The following is a 10,371-nucleotide window of genomic DNA, read 5'->3' as shown; positions in this document are numbered from 1 at the left end:
AAAAAAACAATCTGTAAGATTGTCTTGTCCGAATTCCGGGCCTTTACCTAACAGTGATGAATCACTTAGTCAAAGCCTTAATCATTGCGCCCATCCCGCAAGAAGTTTTTTTTATAACATATAGAATATTATAAGGAAAGATTTTAACTTTTGTTAGTTCTAAAGATATAAGAAAAATTATTTTCGAAGGTTTTGAAATATAAATTTTTTTAAATATTACGTTTAAATTCTTAGAAGTTTGTTAATTTTTATAAACATACAGTTGTTTAAAAAAACACATGAAAAAACCTATCTTTAATGAGCGACCCGGTGTGCTGAGAATAAACGAGCGTTCATTGTCTATCCTGCATCCACTCGAGCCCCCGGAGGCAAATAAACGCGCTTCTGTCAAGAAATGGTGGACGTGTGGCGATAAATCGTTTCTGAAGAGAAATTCATGTTAGTGATGACGTGGTGCTTGTTTGTCCATTAACATCTTCAAGGTTATGAAAATCAAAAGCAATCCAGTGATTGCGCCGAGTCCAAACAGGTATGGCTTGTACTTTTTCATCCTATGCGATAGTCTGGGCTGTTCGCTGAAAATCGAGGACGGCTTAGTTTTCGAAATTTAAATTTGTGCTTCAAAATCGAACCTCTGCGACGTGTAGGTTAATATGGAATCGTCGGAATGTTCGGACTTTACCGACCTAGGGTGCGACGTAGAGGACCTCGGCTTCTCCACCCCCGAAGACTTCCTTCTTGCTTCTTCCATTTCTTACCGACATATTTTCAAACTCGGAACATTAAAGAATCCAAACTTGAACAGTTGTGAATATAAAGAATACACCTGAAAAAAAGTTTGTTTTTAGTTTATTACGAACTAAGTTTTATTATGGCAGCAAATGAACCACATGGTTTCATCAAACAACTGAAATCAATACTCCTTATATATCCTTCTTCCGAAAATTATCAAGAAAGGTTGGTTATTAACTGGTAATTAAATTAATCTATAATAAAACACTAAATAATATTGAGTGAAATTTCTTTGTTTGTTGTACGAGGATTGAACCTCAATTTGGTCGTTATCGATCATTTTGGTCTGCATTTCAGCAATTCGCCATGATTGTATGTGGAGCTTTCAGTTGCCAAGTATGATCGGAACAGGCTAAATTACAGATTTATCATCCTGAAAATTTCACAAAATTTCAATGTAGCCAATTTTACTTAAGGAGGATATGGTCGATTTACAAGTATGGAATTTTTCTTGATGTTTGGACTATTTTTTATATTTTTAGTACAATTACTTTAAAACTGAACATGTTTTGCAAAAATCCTAAAAAGTGTCGCATTTTACACATTTTTATTTTTGTGAAATAAGTTCAAATTGATCTCTAGATTGTCCTTGAGTGAGTGAAACAATAACAGAAACAAACCATTGACTAGTGAGAAATTGAGAAATAGACAAACACAGACAGGATGATCGGATACAGACATACAAAAATGAATTGTGGATAATAAAAAAATTCTATCCTTAATGTTTAGTGCTTATAAATATTAGTAAATCAGATCCAACACTGAAGAAGCCGACAAAGGAAAAAAATCGTAGACGGTACTAAAAATACTAAAACTGCAAGTTATAACTGATTAGAAGGGGGCGTCGGTGGCCGCAACGGTTTAGGCGTTGTCAAGGCACTCATAACTGTAAGGTGAAGGTTCCGGGTTCGAATCCAGCAGCCCTGCATTCGAACCCGACGTACTTACAAATGGGCTTTTTTTCAAAAACAACGGCACCCCGAGGGTTGATATAATCTCTGCTGTTGCGAATCTTCGTAAAAAAAATATATATATATATAACTGATTAGTGTTACTAAGTCAAAATTTCATGACTACAATACATTGTTTATTCATCATATATATGCAATTATAAATCTCTGTATTTTTTTGATAAAATTTTGCAATTAATTGGCAAAATTTATGATAAAGTGATAATCATTTGTAACGTGATAAAGAAAGACAATTTTTTAAACTCCGTGACAACACTGCATAAATTTTTGATAACTGGTTTTAAAGATAATAAAATATTATTAGATAAGATATAAAATTTTAAAGATTATAAATCCTATGAAATAACGTAAGTGAAAAAATACCTGTTTTCCCGTTTCAAAGCAGATCTTTTGAGAAAATCAAATAAAAAACTGTAACAGAAATAATAATAAAACCAAGGTATTAATCTATGTTAAATTATATAAAAAGAATATAATTTTTACGAGTCTATTTCCAATAAAAATTCCGATAATACAATGTTACAAAAATGACTTTGAATTTAATGTGAAATCAAATAGTAAAAAAGTATATACATGTTATGAATTATCAATTATTAGATTCTTCGGAAAATGATACTCTTTTTTGTTTATAAAACAAAACCCATTAAATAAATATTTTTAATGATGTTTTATTAACTGAAATACTCTCATCACAATTAATACACTTCTCCCAATGATGGTAACTTCTCTGTACCCTCTGAATAGAACTTTGAGTGTTTATAATTAACAAATTCAGTAAACGCATTTTCTAACGACTTTTGATCAATAAAATTTTCATGTTGTACAAGGTTGTCCAGGTGTCTAAAAACCGATTGACCCAAATGGCCTCAATTATGCCAATTTCTGGCATTGAAGTTTCGTCAGGATTCAGGAAATAAATCAACTGAAATGAATCCCGCCAAAGAGTCACCAACACCATTTTTTGATGTCTTGGGGGCTTCAGAAAATGTGGTGCCTCTTCTCCTTTGTCGAAACACTGTCCAGAAAATCTGCTATTATCGTAGAGATTACCCATTCCATCAAAAGTAACAATTCTATCCAGAAAAGTTCTTTAGTGACTGGGAGTTTTTTGGTGGCCCTGACAAGGGCCGGTGTTATATGGAAGCATAGCGTTGAGACGATGTATCGAGGCCTGGACCGATTGTGTGTGCCTGTTGGTAGAGAGAGCAGTCAGCCAGGTCCGGGGCCGTGAGTCGGCTGATTCTATATCGGTTGAAGGGACCCTGGTGCAGCAGTTGGCCGAGTGCAGCCTACGGCCAAGTCGGCTATGTTGAGAAGGCGATTTCGAGGCTAGAGTTCGATCGCTCTTGATATCGTCGTAGGTGCTTCATTATTGATAAGCGAGAACTTGTTGGAGAGTATGAGTCTGCAGTCGTTGTCAATTAGTGATTGGTGAGAACTCGTCGGGTAGAACTCGGGTAGACGATTTCTCACCAATCACTATGCACTGACTCTGCTCTGATTCGCTGCAGAGTGGAGGGCGAGACTAGAAACAACCGGTAGTGACATCTAACGGGTATCGTGGTAACCGTAGGTGTCCATCACAGTTCAGTTATGTTTCGCAAAGATTTGTAGCGCAAATTACTTAACGATTAATTTTTTGGTTGTCTTTTAATGCATGAAGAACCCAACTTTTTAGATTTTTCCTTTCCATTTGCCTTAAGGCGGTCAGCGACGGTCGATTTGCAAAGTGAAAGATTCTCTGCAAGTCCTCGACCATTTGCTCTATGAGTTTTTAATTATCAAAGTTCGCAGAACATTATCGTCTAGGGAAGAAATCCTTCCATGACCTTCTTTCTCTTAAGTCTGAACCCTTCCTCTTGAAATTTTGTAAACAATCTCCGTACGGTGCTCTCACTCACATTACCATCTCCCCAGACTTCATTTATGTTTCAGGCCGTTTGGGCACCGAAAATGTGGTACCATTTGTCGAGCCACTGTCCATAAGTATCTGCTATTATCGTCGAGAATCCCCTTTTCAACACAAGTAACCGTTCTATCCAGACAAGTTCCTTTCTGTTTCGGCAAAGAAGTGTTGCCAAAAGTTATAACGATAATTTTTTTGCCGATCGTTTAATGCATGAAGAACCCAGCTTTCGAGCTTTTTCAACTATCTGTTTGTCTTAAGGGTGATCAGCGACGGTCGATTTGCTAACTGAACGATTCTCTGCAAGTTCTGTATCAGTTGTTCTGGGATTTTCTCCCACCAAAGCTCGAAATTGTTTAAACCTTCTGTTAAACCATCTGACATCGCCCCGGACTTCATTACTATCTTTGGCCGTTTGGGCACAATTCCGACCAAGTTGGGTTTCTGTGCGAAAATCACTCCTTGAGCTATTAGTAAAGACTGAATTATTCCTAGGTAACGAAATGCTACTGAGATAAACAAAAAATTTTCTTTAGAGAAGGATTTAAGAGAATTGACATTTACAAAAGAAATGGTTACAAAAGAATAACCATCAAACATAAACAGTATTATATATAGGGGTAAATGAAAGAAAACTTGATAACCTGCATAATTTTCCGGACAGCCCAGTATTATTATTATGAAATTAAAAAATACGTCAATCACCAATTTAAATTTTTTTCAAGAAAATAGTAAAACAAATATTATATTACATTTATATATGGTATAAATACAAGGCTGCCTAGTTGTAATTGTTCATCTCTATACTGATTGCAAGTACTTATATATGATATAATATTATTTAGATTATCATACCGGGTATGGCATCAATGTAGTTGCCTCTTTCGCCTAACATTTCGGAAAATAGGATGGTCACGACAGCTGTGACGATCAGGAATAACATAGCACCACAGATAACGATTGTAAGACAAGAATTGTTACGCATTCCGGATAAGATTTCTTTTCTTTTCTTTTATTTTTAATAAATATTTTAGAAAACCATCAAACTAGGAGGCTATTTTTCAACACATGTTCTGATTTTTAACCTGCGATAAATTTATTGATTAAATAAAATTCAGATTTGTAAATTGAAAACTCAATTTTTTTAAATAAAAGGAAAGATTTTTTTCTTTCCATTGGCGTGTTTTGACAATCATGCACCTGCTAAAATCCAATTACAAATTTTCAAGTAGAACTTTTTCTCTAACCTACTCGTTCTGTACAATTAATTAAAAGTTCCAGCGATGCGGGCAAAAATATCATTTTCATATTTATTAAGCTATAACATTTTTTTTGGCCATCTTATCTTATATTTCAAAAATTCAATGAAATAATAGGTCGGATTGAAATTTTCCAGAGTTTTTATTTTGTTAATTGTTTAAACGAAAATATATAAGTGTAAACCATCTTAAATGTTGCCATTTGTCGAAAATTTGTATAGCGAAAATCGGAAAATGAATAGGAAAAAAAATTATCAATTTTGGTCTTTCTATCCTCGATAGGTTGTTAGAATCTGTCAGATGTGTTTTGGCATTACCCCATTTTCAGTGTTGTTTCATAATAATTTACAATTACAAATATTAATCATCAGCTAACATTAAGATTTTATTTGGAGATCGTGAGGTGCGGTCTGGTGTGAGGTAGGTTTTAGAAAAACATTTTCTTTATCGTGCCAACGTTCCAGTTTTTATTGAGAGATCATCTTCAGGGCCTGGGATTTATAAATTTTGTTTAAATTTTACAAATACATGTAGGATGTGAAAAAATGAAAAAAATAATTAATACAATGCTAGAAAATCTTAGATAAAAAAAGAAATTATACTATGCTTGAAAATTTTAGATTTAAAAAAAGAATGAATTTATACAATGAAAGAAAATTTTAGATTAAAAAAATGAATTTATACAATGCTAGAAAGTTTTTGATTTAAAATGAATTTATACAATGCTGGAAAATTTTTGATTAGAAAAAATGAATTTATAAAATGCTAGACAGTTTTAGATTTAACATGAATTTACACAATGCTGGAAAATTTTTGATTAAAAAAATGAATTTATACAATCCTAGAAAATGTTTGATTAAAAAATGAATTTATTCAATGTTAGAAAGTTGTAGGTTAAAGAATGAATTTATACAATGCTAGAAAGTTTTAGATTTAAAATGAATTTATACAACGTTGGAAAATTTTTGATTAGAAAAAATGAATTTATAAAATGCTAGACAGTTTTAGATTTAACATGAATTTATACAATGCTGGAAAATTTTTAATTAAAAAAAATGAATTTATACAATGTTGGAAATTTTTTGATTAAAAAATGAATTTATAAAATGGTAGACAGTTTTAGATTTAACATGAATTTATACAAATCTGGAAAATTTTTGATTAAAAAAATGAATTTATTCAATGCTAGAAAATGTTTGATTAAAAAATGAATTTATTCAATGTTAGAAAGTTGTAGGTTAAAAAATGAATTTATAAAATGCTAGACAGTTTTAGATTTAACATGAATTTATACAATTCTGGAAAATTATTGATTAAAAAAATGAATTTATAAAATGCTAGACAGTTTTAGATTTAAAATGAATTTATACAATGCGAGACAATTTTAGATTCAATCGAAGTATCTATACTCATTCAAAGTGTTGTTTTCCGTGTAGATTTTATTCAATGTTAGAAAGTTGTAGGTTAAAAAATGAATTTATAAAATGCTAGACAGTTTTAGATTTAACATGAATTTATACAATTCTGGAAAATTATTGATTAAAAAAATGAATTTATAAAATGCTAGACAGTTTTAGATTTAAAATGAATTTATACAATGCGAGACAATTTTAGATTCAATCGAAGTATCTATACTCATTCAAAGTGTTGTTTTCCGTGTAGATTTGTCATTCTTGTCAGTCGTGTTGAGAGTGCCAGTGAGATATTGCTGTTTTATGTATGGATTTTGAAGTGATGAGGAAGGAAGTCTGGATAGAAAGACATTTTTATGTGAGGAGTCGGCTTCTTTGAGGCGAAAGGAGCCGACAATGGGAAAAATGTGGGTAATGGTTCGGCCTGATTACTGATTATTCATTCAGGATCATATAGACCGAGATAATTAGGGAAAGGAAAGCAAAATTGTTGAAGAATTTGAAATTCACTATTTTTCGTGGTCCGCTTAACCAATATCATTCAATTAATTAAGGTTTTTAGTTGAGATAAAAAAGTCAGTGTGACGAGCGGGAAGTCTCGATAGCTCATTAATTGAACTATGTAGAAATGTTTGATGTGTGGAATCTGATGATTGTTTTATATGTATATATAAATATAATATAATTTAAATTGAAATTGATGCTCGAATTGTCGTGCTTTTTTAGCGTAGTTTCATTTTATGTCTGCGGTTCACTGCGGACGGAAACGGATTCAAAAGACCAATTGGCCAGAAGATAGGGATCAGGGATTTAAAACCAAATGTCCTTTAGGGCGCCAGGCAGCCGCCTAACAAAGACAATCTAACTGTCCTCGATTATTTAACATTTCGCTTTAAAAAAAAAATTAGCATATGATTGTTTATTATACTAAAGATTTATTTTAAACAGTGAAAACTAATAAAAAGTAAAACTTTTTTCTTCAAACCGTCTATTGTTAATATTGAAATGCATTGCTTTTAGCTGTCATAACATGAATTAAAAAGATCGCATGGGTGATCCGGATGTCGCCAGCGTCACATCGGCAGCAAGCGAACAACAACGGCCTTCAAGAAGAAAGTAATCGTAATCGAAATAATCAGAGATTTTCTATTTTTACGTTCAAGTTTTTGTAAATTTTCAGAAAATGTCTTCGATGGATGGGATCCAACAAGTTAATTTTCATTGGCACTGTGTCGATCGGTGTGATAAGCGGAGTGGTCTTCATCCTCTATCTCGTCTTCAACAACCAGCCGGATCCCATGCCCATCCTATAAACGCGCGACATATTTACAGTCCGTTGGTGCAGTTTGATGCAGGAAAATTCAGCCAATAACACTGAGATGATTAGTTCTGAGTGGTTTTTTTGTACAACAAATGTGTTTGTCGATTTATTAAGATTTATATTTGGAACAGATCTGAAAAATTATGTTTAGTTTTTGTGCACAATAGGGTTTTTTGCCATGTGTTTGAGAGCATGATATTACAACAAACGTGAGTTCTTTTACTTAGAAAACTGATCCGAACTCTCATAACAGACCTTTAGAATAAATCAATAATATTTATTAAAATCGTTTTATTACTTACTCACTCAAAGAGTAAAAATACTTCGAACATAAGAAATATTAAAATTCACTATTTTTCGTGGTCCGCTTGACCAATATCATTCAATTTATTAAGGTTTTTAGTTGAGATAAAAAAGTCAGTGTCACGAGCGGGAAGTCACTTCTTGAAGTCACGATAGCTCAAGTGGTAGAGTAGCGGTGTATCAATCCGAAGGTCGTGGGTTCGAATCCCGCTCGTGACACTGACTTTTTTATCTCAACTAAAAACCTTAATTAATTGAATTATGTAGAAATGTTTGATGTGTGGAATCTGATGATTGTTTTATATGTTATATGTTTTGTGTAAACACAACACATTAAGATTTGAGTTAGTACTTTATGCTCGCTATTTGTCCGATAGAATTTTTTTTTTGCGTTATCTGTATTCAGCGGTAGGGTTCATGTGTTGCCTCACTCTGCTTATCTCCCTGACGTACAGTTGAAGATATCGAAATGCCGAACCGCGCCTGAGAGACCAACCCAATAAGGATAGGCAAACCAGTCGATAACGGCCTTACAGGATAAAAAGTATCCGCAGCCTAGAATGATTCCAAATGAGAAAGTTAATGAGCTGAAAGTTAATAGGATTTTTAGCAATTTCGGCCTAACGGGCTCAAGAAAAATATTCCCTAGGTTTTTAATTTCCAATCTTGGGTTTTCATGTTTTCCCCCTCTTAGGTCGCAAGTGACGGTAGTCTCCATTTTGTTCCCCTGGGCAAGAGATTGATTGTCTGACCCTTCTTTATATCAATACCCTGGAATATTCACTACCCTTAAGGTAGGATCTTTCGGCGTACTTCTTTGCTTATTCCTCGTCGTTGGTGTCATCTTTCCAAAGTGTTTCAGTTCGACAAGTTTCTGTCTCAGTTTTCCTATTAAAGAGGCAATTAAATGAGAAATGGCTAGTAAAAAGGCCTATTAATTTCCTTAATCTCATAACATAATACACATACGTACACCAGATATACTCATTGACCGTTGTACAAGTTCCTCACAAAATTCCTTATCAAACTGGCTTTAGATGTGTTATTAATAACTAAAATGTTGGGTAGCAAATTGATCCATCATCCTATATATGAGAGAAGTGCAGTTAGTACGGGAAAATTGTTAGAATACGAATTTTACTACGAATGTGGAACTTTTTATTGTATATAGAAGTTAAATTATGTGTTTTGTGTTTCTGGGTCTTGTATGAGTGAATGTATTTATTGGTGTGAATGGGGAGTGGACGTAGGAGGTTCTCCACCGCCCCACAGGCTTAGGTTGATGGCGAAAATTTTATGCATGTACCCCATCGACCCCAATAGTAGTTAGTAGTTTCCCCCCCCCGCTCGCGGCTGAAATGACCTACCTGTCGGATGCCCCAGAAAAAAAAAAACTAAAGGTGTGGAAGATGGGGCGTGAAAATTGAAGCATGATAGCAATTCTGGGGAGTTAATATTATTAAGAAGGCCGTGGATAAATATTATATCTGACAATTAAATTAGATTTAATGCGGGCGGTCTTTGTCTGATGCCGGATAATCATCGTTGTTCTGTTATTACAGTAATGGAATTTCGGAGTGTTTTGATGACTACATATGATAAAAATCTTTTGAATTGAACCAATAAATTCCATAAAATAACAAAGGTTATCACCATATTTGCTGAACGATTTTCACGGTGTGAAAAAAAAAATTATGCGAATGAGAGAAAAAGGCCACATGCCGTTGGCCTTGGTCTGCAGATTTTGACCTCAGGGTTTTCAGATAATTAATAAAGTTCCTCCTTGCGAGGGTGTGCAGTTGAGGTCAGGTTTAAGTTGCGTGCAGCCCCGTTTCTGACCCCGGGTGACTTATTGGTCCTCAACGGCATCAACAAACATGTTCCACAATTTAAGGCCCGGACAGATTCGTGCTTCCTCGTGGACGACGGGGTCATTAACTCATGTGCCCCGGTGCTTGGGCCCTCGATTTTGGCCTATTGTGGTGCGCAGTTTGGCTAATGAGCACCTTCTGATCAATACGGCAATTGAGTCCAATTGTCTCTTCTCCTTCGATTCGACCAAAACGGGTAAATCCATGCTTCAATCGAGGTCTGATACCAAATTTTTGTTTTGTTTGGGTATAAAACTTGTGAAACTATTTTCGTAGATGGTGCAATTTAAATTGTTTAACCGTAATGATAATGTCAAGTAATGATTATAACAGTTTTATCAATAACGACGCTTGTTTTTGCCGAATTTATAACATTTTTGTTACTATGTTGCACTAACTTGAAAATACAAATAAATAAATCAAAAATCTGTTTCGTCTCAAAACAACCATGACATTCTGTTACTCTTAATCACAAATATTTCAATCAATATAAAAGTATATAAAAATTTAATTTTCTAATATCAGCTGGACATTGG

At 33.8% G+C, this 10,371-nt stretch overlaps 1 long non-coding RNA gene across 2 annotated transcripts; it reads right to left on the bottom strand.

Annotated features, from left to right (window-relative positions):
* Positions 1-257: 257 nt before the first annotated feature.
* Positions 258-4,748, bottom strand: LOC106664951. 2 transcript variants are annotated; one of them, XR_001340251.2, is made up of 4 exons: positions 4,525-4,748; positions 2,127-2,174; positions 633-826; positions 260-575 (listed from the first exon to the last, which is right to left on the bottom strand). It is a non-coding gene; the product is annotated as an uncharacterized LOC106664951 (long non-coding RNA). The 2 variants fall into 2 exon arrangements; XR_001340250.2 differs by having other exon boundaries at positions 258-826.
* Positions 4,749-10,371: the final 5,623 nt, after the last annotated feature.

The sequence above is a fragment of the Cimex lectularius genome, unplaced genomic scaffold, assembly GCF_000648675.2.
Source record: "Cimex lectularius strain Harlan isolate CLEC.00 unplaced genomic scaffold, Clec_2.1 scaffold119, whole genome shotgun sequence".
Classification (NCBI taxonomy): Eukaryota; Metazoa; Arthropoda; class Insecta; order Hemiptera; family Cimicidae; genus Cimex; species Cimex lectularius.
Note: the sequence above shows the minus strand (reverse complement) of the source record. Positions and strands in the feature narration are given on the sequence as shown.